The sequence below is a fragment of the Castor canadensis genome, chromosome 1 (genome assembly GCF_047511655.1).
Source record: "Castor canadensis chromosome 1, mCasCan1.hap1v2, whole genome shotgun sequence".
NCBI classification, from domain to species: Eukaryota; Metazoa; Chordata; class Mammalia; order Rodentia; family Castoridae; genus Castor; species Castor canadensis.
In genome coordinates, this window is record NC_133386.1 from 90,875,688 (window position 1) to 90,898,342 (window position 22,655).

A 22,655-nucleotide genomic window follows, 5' to 3' on the forward strand; every position below is an offset into this window, starting at 1 on the left:
GAAGGTGACAGGGAAAGGGAGTTTATGCAAATGCAAAAATGATACCTGTTGGAACTACTCTTGGAATAGGGGGAGAGGGAATAAAGGAAAGTGGTAGAGGGGGTGAATTCATGTACGATATATCTGATACATTGTAAGAACTTTTGTAAATGCCACAGTGTACCCCCAAGCAGCACAATTAAAAAAAAGAAAAGAAAGAAAGATACAGAGTTCTGGTTCTAAGTCTACATTGCTGACAGATTTGTCCCTAGGTATAAAAAATTTTTTTTTCTAACTACTCAGTTGGTTCTTGTACCTAGATGCTCTTCAAAAATCTACAGTTTAGTATATCTAAAACTAAGTTCATTTTTCTCCCCCAAAACCTATACCCTTCCCTCCTGACTTTTCTAGCTCAGCAAACAGCATTACCATTTACTCATTTGCCAAATCAAAAGCATGGCATCTTCTTACTTTCCACATTTTCCTTATTCCCTAAACCAATAAACACCATTTCCTACCAATTTGCCTAATACCTTCACTTTGGATCCCTCTTCTCCATTCCTCACTTCCCGGCCTTGTTCCAGTCCTTTAATATCTTTGTTATGGATAAGTATGACTACTGTCTCTCTTCTCACCCTTCTCTGATCTATCCAGACCACTGTCCTTAGAATCCTATGTAAGTCACACAAAGATAATCAAGACTCCTTGCTATGCAGCCTCTCTTCAATTTAACCAGAAGCTATTTCATCCATACTGATCACCCATATTCTGAAACAGCTGACTTTATATATTGTTCCCTCCAAAAAGAGGCAAAGAAATAAAAAGGGCATATGTCATGGGACAAGAACAGAAGATTCATCAGTAGTTGAGAGAGTTCAGCAGGTATACTGGAGGTGGGAAGTGCATGGAGAACACCTATCAAGGAATAAGAAGCTCCTACTTAAAGTCTCTGTAGGTTTGCAAATGCCACAATGTACCCCAGCACAACAATAAAAATATTTAAATAAATAAATGAAGTCTCTGCAGGGATGACTTCTGATGAGAGGTGTGTGAGTGAATTCACCTGTAGAAGTCTTTAGACATTAAGCTCTTGGAGACACTTAAAACTTCAAGTTTTTAATCACACAGTAGAAGTGACAAATAGGCTGAATATGGAAAATTGTTTATAGTCTCTTTTTTATTTGCGGTACTTGAGTTTGAACTCAGGGCTTTGCACTTGCTAGGCAGGCACTATACCATTTAGGCTGCACCTCCAGTCCTATAGTCTTTTTTTTCTTAGCAAGGATTTATTTTAGTATAGCAAGATAAAGGTGGAAGAAGTTGGGGAAAAAGCATTTCCTGTTCCCATGCAGGAAATGGGAGTAAAGACTCAATATGGCAGCTTTTGTTTTGGTCTTTATATTTTCTGAAGGAGGTAGAAATAGTCCTTAGAAAATGGTTTTTGGATGGGCAAGGTGGGTGCTGTTTTATGAACCTCTTTACTGGTGTGCATCTTCATTTGCTTAGCCAGGCCAACACTGTTTTCCACTACCAGCACATCCCTACCTAAGTAGGTTAATTCTTTGGAATATTTGAACCATAAAAACTACAGACATGAGGAATGTAAGCAGAGTAGCAGACAAAGATGAGACCTCCCCCCACAAGTTTTCTTGTCCTATGTATCTCTTAGGAGTCTTACAACCAGGATAGTATTTTGTAAACATGTTTATAAGATGAATATGAAAATGTTACTCAAATGATGCACTTTGAACTATTTTATTACAGTGAATTGAACTATCATATTGGAGAATATTTCTCTGAAGAAAAGTGATCAACTCAAAGAAAAACTCCTACAGATACTAACATTCAGGATCCCACCAAAAATTTCCAAAGCACCACTCAATCACACATTGCTTTTTATCAGTTCTTTACTGCTACACACTTAAATGCAAATAGACAGCAAAAGATCACTAAACATTTGAGAAAACCCCCCCCACACCAAAAGAACAGATCAAAACAGGCAGAAAGGAACCTGAAGGAATCATGTAGAAATTTAAAGAGAAAAGATGACAATTAACATCAATAGAAAGACGAAAGAAATTACTGGGTCCATAAAAACAAAAATACTATGAAAAGGAATGATCCAAGAAAAATAAAGAACACTTAGAAATTTTAAATATTAGGAAAGAAAACTCTCAGAAAATAAAATGATCAGACAAAGAGTTGAGAAATATTTGAGAAGAGAGTTAGAGGGCAAACCCATGAGGTCTAACTTCTGAATGATAGGAGTTACAGAAAGATGAAACAAAAACAATAAGAGAAGTGAAATTTATCAAAAAGAATTGCATAAGGAAATGTACAATAGCTCAAGGACATGACTTTACAGAGGAAACTATTCACTGAATACTCAGTACAATAAGAAAGAAAAAAATTCCTTATAGCACATCTCCATGACATTTCAGAACCTAAAATCTTAAGAAAACCAGGTTATATACAAATGATTCAGAATGGCATGGAATTCAGTATTTTTTAAATGTTAAGCACAAATTATTTTAAGTTAGAATACAAAAATTAGAAGTTAACTTCCATCCAGTCTTTCACAGGAAGCCTCCAAAGGATATGCCTCAGAAAAAGGTAAAACAATAACCATGATTATGAAAATGAAGACACACAATTTGGGAATAGGCAGAGCCAAAGAGGAGACTCTTGCAAAGGGAAGTTACATGAGGACAAGAATTCAGCAGGCCAAGGAAGCAACCAGCTCAGATGGAAAAAGTAGGATGGAGGAATTTAAAAGGGAAGTCTAAAATTTATGAAGATTACCAGAAAGGTTTGCACATCTGAAATTAATATTAATAGACATTAGACAGAGTCCTTAAAATTAATACTAGATACATCAAAAACTAATAAATGTAGTGGGGAAAGGAATTCATTAACTATATATATATATATATTTTTTTTTGCTCATTTATTCACATTTGCATACACTGTTTGGGTCATTTCTCCACCATGCCCCTTCCCCCACCAATCCCCTCCTTTCCCCTTCAGTTCTAAGCAGGTCTGGTTCTCCCCTATCACTGATTTTGTGAAGAAAAGACATAAGCATAATAAGGAAGACAAAGCATTTTTGCTAGTTAAGTTAAGGATAACTATACAGAGAGATTCCTACTTTATTGCTTTCGTGTACCTATGTGTTACAACCCATGTTGATTTAACTCTAACTGATCTTTACCTTGTTTCCTGATCCCTTGCTCATGATAACCTGTCATTTTAAGGTTTCTGTATCAGTTCCTCTGGAGTGGGGACAACAAACACTTTCATGTTTTGGGTTTTCTACCCATTCCTACATCTCCATATGTGCTCTCCCCTTGTCTTGTGATCCAAGTCCAACAACATTGCTGCATTTGCCCTAGAACTAAAGTCCGCATATTAGGGAGAACATACTATTTTTGGTCTTCTGAGCCTGGCTGACCTCGCTCAGAATGATGTTCTCCAGTTCCATCCATTTACCTGCAAATGATAAGATTTCGTTTTTCTTCATGGCTGAGTAAAATTACATTGTGTACAAGTACCACATTTTCTTGATCCATTCATCTGTAGTGGGGCATCTTGGTTGTTTCCATACTTGGCTATTGTGAATAGTGCTGCAATAAACATGGGTGTACAGGTGCCTCTGGAGTAACCTGTGTTGCACTCCTTTGGGTATATCCCCAGGAGTGGGATTGCTGGATCATATGGCAGGTTTATGTTTAGATTTTTAAGAAGTCTCCAAATTTTTTTGAGAGTGGTTGCACCAGCTTGCATTCCCACCAGCAGTGGATTAGGATTCCTTTTTCCCCACATCCTCATCAACACATGTTGGTGGTGGTGCTTTTGATGATAGCTATTCTAACAGGGGTGAGGTGGAATCTCATTGTGGTTTTGATTTGCATTTCCTTTATGGCCAGAGATGGTGAGCATTTTTTCATGTGTTTTTTGGCCATTTGAATTTCTTCTTTTGAAAAAGTTCTGTTTAGTTCAGTTGCCCATTTCTTAATTGGTTCATTGATTTTAGGAGAGTTTAGTTTTTTAAGTTCCCTGTAAATGCTGGTATCAGTCCCTTGTCTGATATATAGCTGGCAAATATCTTCTCCCACTCTGTGGGTGATCTTTTCAGAAGAAGTTGTGCAGAAGTTTTTAATATTATGAAGTCCCATTTATTCATCCTTTCTCTTACTTGCTGGGCTGCTGGGGTTCTATTGAGGAAATCTTTATCTATACCTATTTGTTCCAGAGTGTTTCCTGCTCCTTCCTGTGGTAACTTCAGAGTTTCAGGTCTGATATTTAGGTCCTTGATCCATTTTGAGTTGATACTAGTACAGGGTGATAGATATGGATCTAATTTCAGTTTCTTGCAGACAGGTAACCACTTTCCCAGCAACATTTGTTGAAGAGACTGTCTTTTTTCCATCATATATTTTTGGCACCTTTGTCAAAAATGAGGTGGGTATAGTTGTGTGGATTCATATCTGGGTCCTCTATCTGTTCCACTGGTCTTCATGTCTGTTTTTGTGCTAGTACCATGCTGGTTTTTTGCTATTGCTTTGTAATATAGTTTGAAGTCAGGTATTGTGATACCTCCAGCATTGTTGTTTTTGTTAAGTATTGCCTTGGCTGTTCGTGGTCTCTTGTGTTCCCAAATGAACTTTAGGGTAGATTTTTCAATCTCTGTGATGAACATCATTGAGATTTTGATGGGAATTGCATTAAACATGTAGATTGCTTTCAGTAGTATAGTCATTTTTACTGTTGATTCTTCTGATCCATGATCACGGGAGATCTTTCCATCTTCTGTTGTCATCCTCGATCTCTATTTTCAGGAGTTTGTAATTCTCCTTGTAGAGGTCATTCATATCCTTTGTTAAATTTACTCCTAGGTATTTGATTTTTTTTGAGGCTACTGTGAATGGAATTGTTTCCATATATTCCTTCTCAGTTTGTTCATTGTTGGTGTATAGAAAAACTAATGATTTTTGTAGGTTGATTTTGTATCCTGCCACCTTACTGTAGCCGTTTATGGTGTCTAAGAGTTTTTGGGTAGAGTATTTTTGGTCTTTAAGGTATAGGATCATATCATCTGCAAATAAGGATATTTTGACAGTTTCTTTACCTATTGTATTCCTTTTATTTCTTCTTCTTGCTTAATTTGCTGTGGCTAGAAATTCCAGTACTTTGTTGAATAGGAGTGGGGAGAGTGGGCATCCTTGTCTTGTTCTTGATTTTAGGGGAAATGGTTTCAGTTTTTCACCATTAAGTATGATGTTGGCTGTAGGTTTGTCATATATAGCCTTTACAATGTTGAGGTACATTCCTTCTATTCCTCATTTTCTTAGGGCTTTTATCATGAAGTGGTGTTGGATCTTGTCAAAGGCTTTTTCTGCCTTCACATTCTTTAAATTTACTCCTAGGTATTTGATTGTTTTTGAGGTTATTGAGAATGAATTGTTTGCATATATTCCTTCTCAGTTTGTTCATTGTTGGTGTATAGAAAAGCTAATGATTTTTATAAGTTGATTTTGTATCCTGCTACCTTACTGTAGCTGTTTATGGTGTCTAAGAGTTTTTGGGTAGAGTTTTTTGGGAATTTAAGGTATAGTATCATATCATCTGCAAATAAGGGTATATATTTTTAAATGTTTATGAAAAAGAGTCAGAAAACTACCTGACTTTGTAGTAAATAATATTTTTCAATCAATAAAGTAAAAATGGAATATTGATTTACCCCTACAGAATTATTATACTAGGATAATTATTATACTAGGATAGTTAATTATTATACTAGGATAGTTGGACAGTAAAGTACATTATAAGTAAAGAGTGTAACAGGGAATTTCTTAAAAAGCCCTACCTTGATTGGAAATCAACAGAAAATATAAAGAAAAATACCAAGGAGAGACAGTGAAAAAATAAAAATGTTTACTTCTGGGAAAAGTGCACAGAAATATGTATGGGCAAGGCAGAGGACAGAAGTTTCTCATTATTATGCTGTTTGTTTTTACATTTTTTAATTATACTGAAAAATGTGAGAATAGGTTCAAGGAATATTTGTGTCATTTACTCGTTTGAAAAATCTAAAATTTTGATTCAGCAAAAATATGGATGATTACGTTTTACAAATACAGTACAATTTGTGAATTTTATTAATTGTCCATCAACCATATCTTGGCATTATACAGGATATAATAATACTTCAAACTTAAAAGTATGTACCTACTTAAAGTTAAATCTGTGCAAATTAGAACTTTACCCTTCTTATAGCATTGCTGATATAAAATGATTTACAAATATATTTGCAAATGTTTGTTTTTTGATAATAATTATATTTATTAATTACTCTGATCTTAACTTCTTGAACTATAAAAAGATAAAATCTTAAGTCAAGGAAAGTGAAAAATAACAAACTGTTCAATTAAGATTTCCTGGTTTCAATTTGTTAAAAAGGGAAAAACTATAAAATCATGCAAGCTACAGGGAAATTATTATTTTATAAAATATAGTCCCTTCTGTAAGTGTCTTGATGTAACTAAATAAAGTTTACCTGGAAATTATCTAAACTGTGTGATCTTTTTTGGCATACAATTTTCTTCACTGTTTTGTTTTGTTAGTTGGTTCACTGGGTTTTGTTTGGTTTTTTTGTTTTGTTTTACAAAGGAAAATCTCATGTATTTCAGTGAGCTAATTTGTAAGCTCAGCATTCCATTTCTTTCAGCTTTTCCAACAAATCCCTAATGGCATCCCTGAGTTAAATTAGCAGAAGAATAATATTTCACGGCTCATTAGTGCATGGAATCAAGCAACTGAATCCTAGCTTAGCAGTGTAAAGAGAGAAAATGAGGTATGACCCATTTTGCTAATTCCACATATGCCTCAATCAAAAGGTATAGATTAATGATTTAACATAACCACAAAACTGGATAACAAAAAGAAAGAAAAAAAACACATTTTTAATTGAAAGACCACTGCAGCTTAAACTATTCTCACTTTTTAAACATTTTACCAATATCAATCTTTATTTGTAAGTCAGATTTCTGCTGTAACTCTACTGAGTTTCATGTTTACTAGCCTTCCTTTGCTCTCTGAGCCATAGCTATTGCTATGATTGGTTGTAGTTTGAGTGTCCTGAAATTTAATCCCCATTGTGAAGTAGCAGGAAGGTAGAAACTTAGTATGAACATGCAATTATACATGGGGACTCTAACAGGTGATTAGTATTAGATAAGGTCATCAAGGTAGAGCTTCCATGACTGAATTACTGGTAACTTTCTAAGAAGAGGGAGAAAAGACCAGAAGATATACCTAAACCCTCACATGTTCCCTGTCTTGCACCATGGGAAGCCCTGCACCACCTTGAGACTCTGAGAACAAGGACATCACCAGAGGGAACCCCTCAGCCTTGAGTTTCCAGAACTATAAGTGAAAATAACATATTTGATCATATCTAAAGTATGTTGCATGCATGTATGAAAGGTCATAATGAAACCCACTTCTTAAATTGCAAAATTGATAAAAACAAAGGGGGAGAAGAAGGAAAGGGGATTAAGAAAGTATAATAGAAGAGGTTAATTCAATCAAAGTATACTATATCCATGTATGGAAATGTTGTGATGAAAACCCTTTCCTCAATTAATTTACACTAATAAAAATAAAGAAGAAGACTTTAAAAAAGAGCAGTTGAAGAGGTGAATATGATCAAAGTACATTATATGCAAATATGAAAATATCACAAGGAAATCTCTTGCATTACAATTAATGTGTGCTAATAAAATTATGTGCAAAAAAAAACTTTTTTCTTTATAAAATGGCCTGCTTCAGGTATTTCATCAAAGTAATGCAAAATGGTCTAATACAATTGTAATTTCATATTTACATGTAGATGACTTCTTTAGCTGACTTTCAAGAGTTCTCCAACCCAAAGGAAAATGTGCACCCTCACCCAGGAGGAGGGCAAGACAATTCTTTGGGGAGCTATGTTAAGAAAAATATTAGAATTTCCATTTCTATTCTCTCTAAAAACAAAATGTAATATAAGAATCTTTAATACATGGACTGTCACAATGACTCTCACTCAGCAAGTATACCAGAGTCCTCATTTTTCATAAAGTATGAATGGTCCAGGCACAGGGAGTAGATGCATTCATTTTCTGATCTCAGCAGATTGCACCCTGTGGCAGTTTACAAGATACCAGTGTGGAGGTATCTTGTGCAGATAGTTTTATCTAAACTAACCTTCACAAAAAGGACAGATGACTTTAAAATATTTCTTCAAAGACAAAACACGTTAAATGGAATATTATCGATGCAAGAATATAAATGAATAAGGAAGGCACGATAGACACTGGTATATATTTTATTGTGGTATAAATTCTTGAGCAGTCATATTATGAGATTAAAAACAAAGGTGATCTAACTAAATCAGATGAGAAGTTAGCCAAGAGATCCAAGATGGTGACCGGAACACAGCCACAGACCTTCTGACCCGGATGATCCAGGGACTTTGACAAGAAGCTGGAGAATTGCTTGAATGAGGGAAAACACCAGGGAGAGCTGAAACATCAGCACTCTGAACCCCTAGCTCCTGGGAGGCCTCTCCATGCCACCATATACTAAAAGAATAGCAGGCGCTGCATGCCAAGCCCCACCCCATAGGCCTGCTGAGCTGCTGCTCCATACGCCCTGGGATCTCTGATCCTCTGGCCCTGCTCTTTTGCCCCACCAGGGCTGTGCTACCCCAAACTCCCACCCCTCAGACCCTCAGGATCTCCTTGGGATGAGCCCTTAAGGCCAGGGGTCCACAGACATTACAATCTCTGCCAGGCCACACCTCCCCCCCTACAGCCTTGCAGGAGCTCGACCTCGCTGGGTCATGCTCCCCAGCCCTGCATGATCTCTGCTTTGCCAGCAACACCCTCAAAGCCTGCACAGCACTGCAAAATATTCACTCTGCAAGGCTGTGCCCCTAAGGCCTGCCAAGCCGGGGAGACACACACACACACACACACACACACACACACACGATCTCCATTCTGCTCAACTGTGCCCCCCAACCCTGTCAAGCCAGGGATCCACAGACATGCAGGATCTCCACTCCACCAGCCCGTGCCCTTCAGGCATGCCAAGCCCATGCTCCAAAGACCCGCTACTTCACCTCAGCTAAAGGCCTCCACCCAAAGGCCCGTGGGACCCTACTCACCATCCACCTGACACAGGAAGGCTCCAAACCTACTTAAGAGACACACACAGACAGGTCTGGATGCTAAAGAACTAGCATCAGGACAACTAAGACTGCAATTCTACTGCTCCAGAACTGTGATTTTTTTTTTAATTTTTAAATTTTATTTTTGTCCCTTCTTTAAGTATTTGCTGCCTGGTTTATTGTTTAATCATCGAGCATCTCTACCATTTCCTTTTCTCTTTTCCTCTCTATTCCTTTTATTTTTCCATCTCTCTCTCTCTTTTATCCTTCTTTCTTGGTTTTGTTAGTGTTAATATTGATACCCAGCTAATACTAAATTACACATAGTTCAGGCATACAAACATTACCTAGTGGAAATATGGGAAGAAGAAAAAGGGAAGGAAACCATTTGCCCCCAAAAAATAAAGTACTGCAGGATTTAGAGCAAAATAAAGAAAACGAATACCCAGACCCAGACTCCAACAAAACAAAGATAAACTGTACCAAGGAACCCAATGAAGATGACAAGAACAGCATGAAAGAAGAACTCCTACAAGTAATAATGAGAATTTCATAGAGATGTTACTAGACATGGTCAGCACTCAAGAAATTCCAAGAGGACAAAAATAAGGAATATGAGAAAACACAAAAACAACTAAATGAAGTCATAGAAGCCCTAAATAAACACTAAACTGAAACTGAGACTACCACAAACAGAGAGATAAATGAATTAAGGTCAAAAATTGACAATATTAAAGAGGAAGTAACCCAAGATATGGAAAACCACAGAAAAAAGAATGAAACAGAAATACAAAACAAAATGGAAGGCCATTCCAGCAGAATAGAACAAGCAGAAGACAGAATCTCAGAATTTAAAGATGACATGGTAATTAAAGAAAAACTGAAGAACTATTAGTTAAACAACTCAAGACCTGTGGAAAAAAATTCAAAAACTCACTGACTCCATCAAAATACCAAACCTGAGAATCATGGGCATTGAAGAAAGAGAAAAGGTGCAAGCAAAAGGAATGTATAATATATTCAACAAAATAATAACAGAAAACTTTCCAAATCTAGTGAAAACTATGCCCATTCAGGTACAGGAAGCCTCCAGAACACCGAACAGACCTGGCCAAAACAGAACTACCCCACAACATATTATCATTAAAACAAGTACAGAGACTAGAGAAAGAACATTGAAGGTTGTAAGAGAGAAAAAACAAATAACATACAAGGCAAACCCATCAAAATCACAGCACACTTCTCCACAGAAACATTAAAAGCAAGAAGAGCATGGAGTGAGGTCTTCCAAACAATGAATGAAAATAACTTCAACCCTGAATACTCTACCCAGCAAAACTATCATTGAAAATAGATGGAGCAATAAAAGTCTTCCATGATAAGCAGAAACTAAAACAATATGTGACCACAAAGCCACCATTACAAAAGATTCTCTGAGGAATTCTGCACACAGAAAATAAAAACAAACAAAACCATGAAAGGGCAGGCAGCACCAAACTACAGGAAAAGAAAAGAAAGTAGAGAGTAACACTGATTCAGCTACACACAATCAAACCTTTAATCAACAAAGACAATTACATGACAGGGATCACCACATACTTATCAATACTAACACTAAATGTCAATGAACTAAATTCCCCCATCAAAAGACACCGATTGGCAACTAGATTATAAAGGAAGATCCAACAATCTGCTGCCTACAGGAGACCCACCTCATTGACAGAAATAAGCACTGGCTGAGAGTGAAAGACTGTAAGAAGATTTACCAAGCCAATGATCCCCCAAAACAGGCAGTGGTAGCAACACTTATCTCTGACAAAGTAGACTTCAAACCTACATTGATCAAATGAGATAAAGAAGGACACTCCATCCTAATAAAAGGGGAAATACACCAAAAGGAAATAACAATTATCAACCTATATGCACCCAATGTCAACGCACCCAATTTCACCAATCATACTCTGAAGGGCCTAAAAGCATATACAGACCCCAACACAGTGGTAGTGGGAGACTTTAATACCGCCCCATCACCAATAGATAGGTCATCCAAACAAAAAACCAATAAAGAAATCCTAGAACTAAATCACACCATACAACAAATGGACCTAGCTGATGTCTACAGGATATTTCATCCAACTTCTGCACAATACACATTCTTCTCAGTAGCCCATGAAACCTATTCCAAAATTGATCATATCTTAAGACACAAATCAAACCTCAGCAAATATAAGAAAATAGAAATAATCCCATGCATTCTGTCTAACCACAATGCATTAAAACTAGAAATCAACAACAAAAACAGCAGTAAAAAACACACAAACAATTGGAAGCTGAACAGCACATTACTCAACGATGAATGGGTCACTAATGAAATAAAAGAGGAAATTAAAAGGTTCTTGAAAGTTAATGAAAATGAAAACATGACCTACCGGAACCTATGGGACACAGCAAAGGCAGTCCTGAGAGGAAAGTTTATAGCCATGAGTGCATATATCAAAAGGACAGAAAGATCTCAAATCAATGACTTAACACTAAAGCTGAAACTCCTAGAAAAACAAGAACAAACAAACCCCAAAACAAGCAGAAGAAAAGAAATAATTTAGATTAGGGCTGAAATCAATGAAATAGAAACAAAAAAAAAATACAAAGAATCAATGAAAGAAAAAGCTGGTCCTTTGAAAAAATAAATAAGATTGACAGACCCCTGGCAAAACAAACTAAAATGAGGAGAGAAAAAACCCAAAGCAGTAAAATCAGAGCCCATACTCTAATAAATTTGAAAATCTTGAAGAAATGGACAGATTTCTAGAAACTCACAACCACCCAAAACTGAACCAAGAGGATATTAACCACTTGAATAGATCTATAACACAAAAAGGAATTGAAGCTGCCATCAAGAGCCTCTCAAAAAAGAAAAGTCCAGGACCTGATGGATTCACTGCTGAATTCTATCAGACATTTAAAGAAGAACTAATACAAACCCTCCTTAAACTGTTCTATGAAATAGTACGGGAAGGAACACTGCCTAACTCATTTTATGAAGCCAATATTATCTCATCCCAAAATCAGACAAAGACACCTCCAAAAAAGAGAACTACAGGCCAATTTCCCTAATGTGAACATCAATGCAAAAATCCTCAATAAAGTAATGGCAAATGAAATCCAACAACACACCAGAAAGATCATTCACCACAACCAGTTGGCTTCATTCCAGGAATGCAGGGATGGTTCAACATACACAAATCTATAAATGTAATATAGCACATCAATAGAAGCAAAGACAAAAACCACTTGATCATCTCAATAGATGCAGAAAAAGCCTTTGACAAGATCCAACACCACTTCATGATAAAAGCCCTAAGAAAATGAGGAATAGAAGGAATGTACCTCAACATTGTAAAGGCTACATATGACAAACCTACAGCCAACATCATACTTAATGGTGAAAAACTGAAACCATTTCCCCTAAAATCAAGAACAAGACAAGGATGCCCACTCTCCCCACTCCTATTCAACAAAGTACTGGAATTTCTAGCCACAGCAAATTAAGCAAGAAGAAGAAATAAAAGGAATACAATAGGTAAAGAAACTGTCAAAATATCCTTATTTGCAGATGATATGATCCTATACCTTAAAGACCAAAAATACTCTACCCAAAAACTCTTAGACACCATAAACGGCTACAGTAAGGTGGCAGGATACAAAATCAACCTACAAAAATCATTAGTTTTTCTATACACCAACAATGAACAAACTGAGAAGGAATATATGGAAACAATTCCATTCACAGTAGCCTGAAAAAAAATCAAATACCTAGGAGTAAATTTAACAAAGGATATGAATGACCTCTACAAGGAGAATTACAAACTCCTGAAGAAAGAGATTGAGGAAGACTACAGAAGATGGAAAGAACTCCCATGCTCACGGATCAGTAGACTCAACATAGTAAAAATGATTATACTACCAAAAGCAATCTACATGTTTAACACAATTCCCATCAAAATCCCAATGACTTTCATCACAGAGATTGAAAAATCTACCCTAAAGTTCATTTGGAAACGCAAGAGACCACGAACAGCCAAGGCAATACTCAGCAAAAAGAGTAATGCTGGAGGTATCACAACCCAACTTCAAACTGTATTACAAAGCAGTAGCAATAAAAACAGCATGGTACTGGCACAAAAACAGACATGAAGACCAGTGGAATAGAATAGAGGACCCAGATAAGAACCCACACAACTACACCCACCTCATTTTTGACAAAGGTGCCAAAAATATACGATGGAGAAAAGACAGCCTCTTCAACTAATGCTGCTGGGAAAAGTGGTTACCCATCTGCAAAAAACTGAAATTAGATCCATGTCTATCACCCTGTACTAGTATCAACTCAAAATGGATCAAGGACCTAAATATCAGACCTGAAACTCTGAAGTTACTAAAGGAAGGAGCAGGAAACACTCTGGAAGTAATAGGTGTAGGAAAGGACTTCCTCAATAGAACCCTAGCAGCCCAGCAACTAAGAGAAAGGATGAATAAATGGGACCACATGAAATTAAATAGCTTCTGCACAGTAAAAGAATGGTCTCTAAAATTGAAGAGACCACCCACAGAATAGGAGAAAATCTTTGCTAGCTATACATCAGACAAGGGACTGATACCAGAATATACAGTGAACTTAAGAAACTAAACTCTCCTAAAATCAATGAACCAATTAAGAAATGGGCAACTGAACTAAACAGAACTTTTCATAAGAAGAAATTCAAATGGCCAAAAAACACATGAAAAAATGCTCACCATCTCTGGCCATAAAAGAAATGCAAATCAAAACCATACTAAGATTCTTCCTCACCCCTGTTAGAATAGCCATCATCAAAAACACCACCAACAACAAGTTCTGGTGAGGATGTAGGAAAAAAGGATTCCTAATCCACTGCTGGTGGGAATGCAAGCTGGTGCAACCACTCTGGAAAAAAATTTGGAGACTTCTTAAAAATCTAAACATAAACCTGCCATATGATCCAGCAATCCCACTCCTGGGGATATACCCAAAGGAATGCAACACAGGTTACTCCAGAGGCACCTGCACACCCATGTTTATTGCAGCACTATTCACAATAGCCAAGTTATGGAAACAACCAAGATGCCCCACTGCAGATGAATGGATCAAGAAAATGTGGTACTTGTACACAATGTAATTTTACTCAGCCATGAAGAAAAATGAAATCTTATCATTTGCAGGTAAATGGATGGAACTGGAGAACATCATTCTGAGCGAGGTCAGCCAGGCTCAGAAGACCAAAAATCATATGTTCTCCTTCATATGCAGATTTTAGATCTAGGGCAAATGCAGCAATGTTGTTGGACTTGGATCACAAGACAAGGGGAGAGCACATACGGGAGATGTAGAATGGGTAGAAAACCCAAAACATGAAAGTGTTTGTTGTCCCCACTCCAGAGGAACTGATACAGAAACCTTAAAACGACAGGTTATCATGAGCAAGGGATCAGGAACCAATGTAAAGATCAGTTAGAGTTGAATCAACATGGGTTGTAACACATGGGTACATAGGAATCTTTCTCTATAGCTATCCTTAACTAGCAAAAACACTTTGTCTTTCTTATTATGCTTATGTCTTTTCTTCAACAAAATCAATCACAAGGGCAGAACGGACCTGCCTGAAACTGACAAGGGGAAGGGGTAAGGCTGAGAGGGGGGGCAGGGTGAAAAAATGATCCAAACAATGTATGCACATATGAATAAATGAACAAAAATTTTAAAAAAGAAAAAAAAAGAAGTTAGCCAAAAGATTCAAGATAATTTGCAATATGAATTTACATCTATAATCATTAATTATGAACCATCCCATTTACATATTCTTCCTCATGATATTTAGTCATTGATAATGTGAATCCTTTATAATTAGCCCAGTAAAGATTCTATTTAGTTCTTCTTTGCCTTATTCTTTATATTTTTTGCATATATTTTATGATAAATAAAATATACTGGCAATTATTCTTTGTACTTGTTTTTTTATTTGTTTCAAAAATAACTTAGTGGATTGATTAATAGCATGAACATCAAGTCAGGTACTAATTCTATTACTTACTAATCTCTGATCTGGGCAAATTATTTAATCTCTGTATGACTCGATTTCTTTATGTGGGAGATGGGAATAACAGTACCTATTGCATAAATTTATAAAGTTCTCACAACAGTGTCTTGAATAGAGTAGGCTCTAAATAAGTATCATTAAGCTGAAGTGAATGAAAACAATTTAATTAATGTACAAATACTGAAATAAATGCTATTTTTACTGACACGTATAAAATCGACTGTTGAAACCTGCTGTCCCAGAGAATTCTTTTGTCACATTTACGTTACTTGACAGCTTAAAAGTGATCGTGGTTTATCGATTTTTATACTATTTAACTTAAGCCACAAAGAAAATACTTTTATTATTTTACTATCAGTTTACCACTTGTTTTCCAAAATTTTAAGAGTAGAGCAAAAAAATAACAAGTTAAATAAAGATTGTGTAGCATAATCTTTAAAAAGAAAAGAATACTTAACATTATTGGGAGCTATAACTTTTCGTTGCACTATTGCCATTGCTAATAAGAAACAGTAATAATTCTAAATAAATGTTCCTACAGAATAGTCAAATAAATAAATGATTAAAATAATAAGTAACAAGTTAGACGCCATTTACACATGGCTGAGAAAATACTGTGACACTAGGATTCCCAACAGAGTCACCATATCAAGTGTTCCTTCTACTAATGTTCAAATTGGTTCACATTCTTTGAGTACCAAAAATTGATCATAGGAGACACACAGAAGCCATCAGCCTTCCCAAGTAATCAAAATCAGCAGACATGACAGTTCAGACAATTAAAGGTTAATGATGGCAAAGATGGACAGAATGTGTGAGATTCGAGCCTCAAGAGACAAAAGTTGCTATTTATACAAATTATTGCATCACAATAAGATAGTGTTCACAAGGACACTTATAAATGGCATTGTGAGCATGATTGACTGGGACTAAATGTTGAGTGAGAGCTTTCCAGAAGATATGACATTGAAACAGTCTTAGTGAAGAGCTATAAGGCAAAGGGAATTAAGAGGAATAGTAAGCAAGAGCAAAGTTAATAAAGTATGAGCCAGCGTGGCCTGTGCAGGGATGTACAAGTAGCCCAGTGAAAGCAGTACAGTATGTGAGTGGGAAAAGATGAGAATCCAAGGCTTCAGAACCTGAATTCAGTACCAAAAGACATGTGGAACCATGAAATGAAACTGCTCAGGAGACTGACAATGATCAGATTTGTGTGGAAGGAAAATCTAGAGCAATGTAGACAAAGGTGAAAGAAATAGAGGCAGGGAAATCAGTCCACAAGCTACCTCAGTCAGATAGAATTCCACACCTGAGCTACCTTATAATTTTGGTACCTAATGGCATAATCTATAAACCAGCACCTGGAATATTCTACAGACGACATTTGACACCATCTCTGCCAGTTTCATACATTCATTAAATGAATATTTAATATTATTCTCTATGGTATATAGCTTGAAATGCTGGACATAGACAACAGAAAATATTAGTTGAATATTAGGGCAGCATAGTGATAAAAAGTAAGTAATAGGGAGGGTTTAATCCAGTTAGAGCATGATCCCCTTGGACTATCAATATAGTCCATATACACTTTAAAGATACACTTTATAGAAAAATATACACTTTAAAGAAAAATGAAGGATGGGAGGGTAATACAGGTCTTTTCTGGGGTGGGTATCAGTTGGAGAGGGAAGAGCATAAGGAAAAAGGTGAAAGAAGGTAAGTATGATGGATGCGTTTTATATTTATATATGAAAATAGAATAAAACCTGTTGAAATTGTTCTAAGATTGGGGGGCAGGGGAGGAAGGAGAACAATGGCGGGGTAAATCTAAGATATATTGTAAACACATATGTAAATATTACAATGTCTCCTCCTATGCTAATTGAAAAAAAGGAAAACTATGAAAGTGGACATTTATCCCAAGGGGCTTACACACTACAAGGGACAGTCAAGAATCAAATAGCCCAGTGGCTCACACCTGTAATCCTCACAACTTGGAAGACTGGTTCACAGTCAGCCCAAGCAAATAGTTTGTGAGACTCTATCTCAAAAATACCCAACACAGTCCAGACACCAGTGGCTCATGCCTGTAATCTTAGCTACTCAGAGGCAGAGATCAGGAAGATCACAGTTCTAAGTCAGCCTAGGCAAATAGTTCACATGACCTTATCTCAAAAAAACCCATCACGAAAAAGAAATAAAAGGATGGTGGAGTGGCTCAAGATGTAGGTCCTGAGTTCAGATCCCAGTACCACACACACAAAAAAAAATATCTAACACAAAAAAGGACTGGTGGAGTGGCTCAAGTGGTAGAGCGCCTGAGTAGCAAGCATGAGACCTTAAATTCAAACTCAGTGCAACCAAAAAAAAAAATTGCTATCATGTCAGGTAATAAAGGTGTTATAAAGGATAGAGAGCCCCAAAGGTGTTCTGTTTTACCTAATATGATCAGGGAAGGCTCTCTGACAACATGATGGAGGCCTTGGGTAAAGGAAGAAAGTGAACCACGTGGCTATCTGTAATAAGAGTTGTCCTGGAAGAAGAAATAAAAGTGCTGTGGCCATGAAATAGGATTCTGCTTGAGGTGTTTAAAGAACAGCAAAGTAAAGTTGAGACCACAGGTCAGACTCTCATGGGGGTCAGATGGACACTGTTTTACAAAGTCAATAATTAATCTTTAGATTAGAAAAGAAAAATGACTTACTGTCATTTGGAAGTCTGGGTGAGACAATATGAACAAGTCAGAGAAATTTCATCTCTAGTTAGAAAACTCATTTGGCTTTCTTTCTTCCTGATGGCGGGTTGTTAAAATTGTGTATGGGGGGAAGGAAGGGGAGTCTGGGTGCCTGTAAGAGATGATTACCAGAGTAGTTCAGTGACATCACTAGAGTACGTTGGGCCAGACTATGCACATTAGCACACAGCAAATGGTTAGAAAGACAATGAAATTTCTGGGGAAATATGATATATGGCTGTTTAATTGGAATGGTTTATTTATAATCCTATAAGAGAGTTCCTTAAATTTCAAAAATTTGACAGCTTATAATCTTTCCATTTCTAACTATTTAAATATGATTATGCCACAGACTAGTGTGGTCCCGAGGTTTGACTTTGGGCACAGTACTGCTGATTTCAGTAAGAAAAAAAGTTAAATATTGCCTAAGGATTCATGAGAATTACAGAATCCCTCCTAAAAAATAAATAAATAAATAAAAGATTTCCTTCTGATGCTATTTACTGTAAATTCACACACTTAAGCACAAAATTTCAACATTTGTGATTCTTCTACTTACGAAAAACACTAACACTAATGAACCTTGCCCCATGTCAGACGTTACCTGGAGTATTTTTATTCACTATACTTTTTAATCCCCACAACATCTTTAGAGGCCTGTAAAAGTGACCACACAGAATCCAGTTTCCATGGATTTGCCATCCAGACATAAAGTTTAAAAGTAAATGAAACAACTTTAGTTGTCTTTAACTTTAGAGGTGAAGATGGAGATAACATGGATATGACAATGTTGGTGAAGAAGATGAAGACAACAATGAAGAAGAGATGATACTGCAAGGCAGGATGTAGTCAATGTCACTAGCCAATTATGAGAGGAATTAGCTCTGCTGAGAGTATATGTCTAGAATTCTAAGAGAAGTATAGGTAGAGCGTGGGCAGAATCTGGTTCAAAAAAGGCAGAAAGCAAGAAAGAGACTCTATGAACTGTGAGCAATCAATAATTAGTGAACAAATGGAAGGGTACTAGGAGCCAAACCAGAATAAGTCAGAGGAGCAGAGGCGGGATTTAATCATGAGGGTCTCAAATAAAAGAGGAAAAGAAAGACATAGAAACAAGAAGGTAAAAATGGACATGGTGTAAATGGGCTCCAGCCTTGCTTGGGGATGTGCCATGCAGAGAAGAGTAGGAGCCCAGTTCCAGTATAGGGTAAGCAGGAGCACAGTCCATTATGTAAAAAGAATACTATGAAGTGATAAAAGTCATTTATGTTTTTATTACTTCTTCTTAACCTCATGGCCAAAGTTGCCACAGTTATTCACCAACCACATAGAAAGGACAGGAAGAAATTGTAAGAGAAAGGAACAAAAGAAACTAAAAAGGTCTTTGAGTGGAGGTGGCTTTTTCTTGAAATACACTTTGTTCTAGAGATCTAAAAGTCTACCTTCTCTTTTGTACTGGCCTCCCTATAAGGCCATAATCCCAATATTATCAAGAAACCAAAATATTTGCCATTGCCAAATCACAGAATGTTCTTTCAAATCTCCAGATTATTTTTTAGGCTACTTTCTGTGTTTGAAATCGTCTCTTCCTTCTTCTTCAAGGCCAAATACTCAAATACGATAGGTGAAATTAGTTAAACTGTTGATTATATTGTTTTTCCTTTAGTGAAATCCCAGTTAGTGGTCCCGCTGAAGTAACATTTTGGTACAGCAAAGTAATTGGAAACTAAAAAGAAAACCTTCTAAGAACTGAAGTCACCAGAAAAAACTCCAGTGATCACAATGCAAATGGTTCCCCATGTTGCTCCTTAGTTGAGTCCTTCTCATAAGAACACTTACATTTCCTCAGAAGGACATGGTGGAACCAGTGGTGCCCTCAATTCCTCACAGTACCAAAAGCCCAAGGAATTTTCCATCCCTCAGGATGCATATGAGGGATTTGGCATTTAACATCCACTCTGCCATTCCCTCCAAACCACCAATTTATCATTGCCCTTTTCAGACAGGGCATCCTAGTGTTACTTATTTCCCAGGCAAACTCTGTGGAAATGCTACATTAATCATTTCACACATTTTCAGGGTTGATAGCATTGACTGAATCAGTTTCAGACCTCATCAAACTGGTTTTTATATTTTTTTTAGAGTGGTATGAGAACTTGTTCTTTTTTTAAGACTAGAAAGATAAAAGTGTAATTAGTTTGATGAAACTGTCTAATATCAGTGATTCACTTATATACTAAGCTCAGCATTTTAAGATCATACTGTTCCTTTAGCATTTTTTGACTGACAAGGCATGAACCCATGACTCTGAACATTCACATCAACTAATGTGACTGTAACTGAGCTTTGATGTTTAAAGATCCAATGCACCCGTGGGGTTAAATTCTGAGTGACCGAGAGTCAGTTCTCTGTTTAATATTAGTAATGCCCAAGTCCAACACTTTTCATTTGATTTGTTGTGACATTGGTCTCTCGTTGAAGCCCTGCCATTTTGCAATTAAAGAGCATGAAGGATCAAGTACTTTGATATCAGTTGTAACAACTATACTCACACATTTTAGATTAAACATTTCTATTCTTATTTTGGTGTTTGCGTCATTGAAGTTCAAAGAATGTTCTCAAAGCTACTGTTTTAGTTTGCTCCTATGAAATATGCCTCTTCTTGTATTCTCTGAAACCAAGTAATATGGGCTACATCTTTGACTAATATAATAATCAGAGCTGACATGTACTTAACTCAGTGGTAATCATTGCATAAGTACTTTCATTAATTTATCCAATCCTTGTGTTATTATTATACTAGTTAACACAGGCTTAGAGAAGTCAATAAGTCATTTGCCCAAAGTCACAGTGCTGGTGAGTATCAAAACTAGTTTCTAAAACAGAGAAAACTAGAGTTCATTCATACCATTTTTAATGTTCAGAAAATAGTTGCTGTTTATTTGGAGTTAGGTAGAAGCTATCAGTGAGTTTGTGTGTCTTAGCCTAATCCACAAAATGACTAGAGCATCATTCTGAAGCATACTAAGTAGATTTTAATTACCACTGAACAGAATCTTTTACTCAGGTACTATTAAAAAACTCATTAAGGTGCACAGTTTTTAAATGTCTCCTAAAAGATGTTATATAGGCAGATTTCTAGAAAGATCAGTTCTACTCATTTTGTGATATAATTCATTCTTTGAAGAAAAATATACAAGTGTAAATTTCAACAATATGGATGATATTAAAAATGTTAATTTACTTAGGACCTGATGTTTTCCCTAAACATTTCCTGAACAGAATTTATGAGCCCTGGTATCTCAGGAAACCACAATCTTTGGAAACAGATGTCCTGAATTGAAAATTCAGCTCTTACACTGGACCTCACATATGTGAAGCCTTGGACAAATTAGCCTTATTAATATCAAATTTTTCTCATCTGTAAAATGAAAATAGATTTAACCAATTAATAAATTAGTGGTTAGAGTAATGAGAATGGATTTCAAATGCTCAAAATTTGTATCCATTTATCAACAACATCATCATCTTCAACAACAAATAACAGTAGAATTTCTAATGGTGAGAAAACTTCCAAGATAATCTATCCTCATACACATCAGTGCTTACCCCAAGGACAGCTCTATGAGATAATGGATTCTTTTTCTCTAAATAACTTATCCCAGATGGAGGGAAGGAAGAAAGAACAAGTACATAGAATGGACAATGAGCTTAAGCAGAAAAGAAGAGGAGGCATCAGATTTAAAGACCTGTGAGTGCAGCACAATTGACAGTGTCCCCTCCCAGGAACTCACCTGTACATTTACTCCTCCAGCAGTTGTAGCCTCACCTGAAAATTTAAAAGTATTCAAGGCCTGATATCTGTCTGCTGTGCACCTGTGGCTCACACCTGTAATCGTAGCTACTCAGGAGGCAGAGTTCAAGAGGACCATGTCGTGGCGTGAAGCCAGCCCTGGACAAATAGTTTGCAAGACACTATCTAAAAAAATACCCACCCAAAAAGGGCTGGAAGAGTGATTCAAGTGGTAGAATGCCTGAGTTCAAACCCTAGTACTTCCAAAAACTAAAATAAAAAATAAATTTATTGCAACATTTCTTTCTCTGTATGATGACTTTTAGTATAAAAAAATAACCAAGCCTTTTCCTTCTATTTTCTCTCTGATTGAAACTATAAGTATTAGAAACTATTCCTTACATTATCATAGAATCTTCCTTCAATAAGAGAAAGCTTGAATCTCCACTTGTGGAGTTCCATTCTTTGATTTTGTGTTTTCCTCTGAGTTTCAACCAGGTTTCTTAGCTTCTGTATTTCTTTTTAATTCTAGATGTTCTTTTGCCCAACATATTTTTATATACAAGATCTGGCTATGTAGCCCAGGCTGGCCTAGAACTCTTGATCAACCTGCCTCAATTTCTCAAGTGTTGGGATTATAGGCGTGCACCCCCAGCATCTGGTTTTGGACCAACTTAATAAGCAAGGCGAGTCACTGGGGTTGGGCAAGGAGTCAATCAGCTTTACCTGAGCCTGGAGTCCCTAACAATCATGCAGCCCTATGCAGAAAGCATTCCAACTAGGAAAGGAGTTCTATGTCACCCCTTGAGGATGAACTCAATT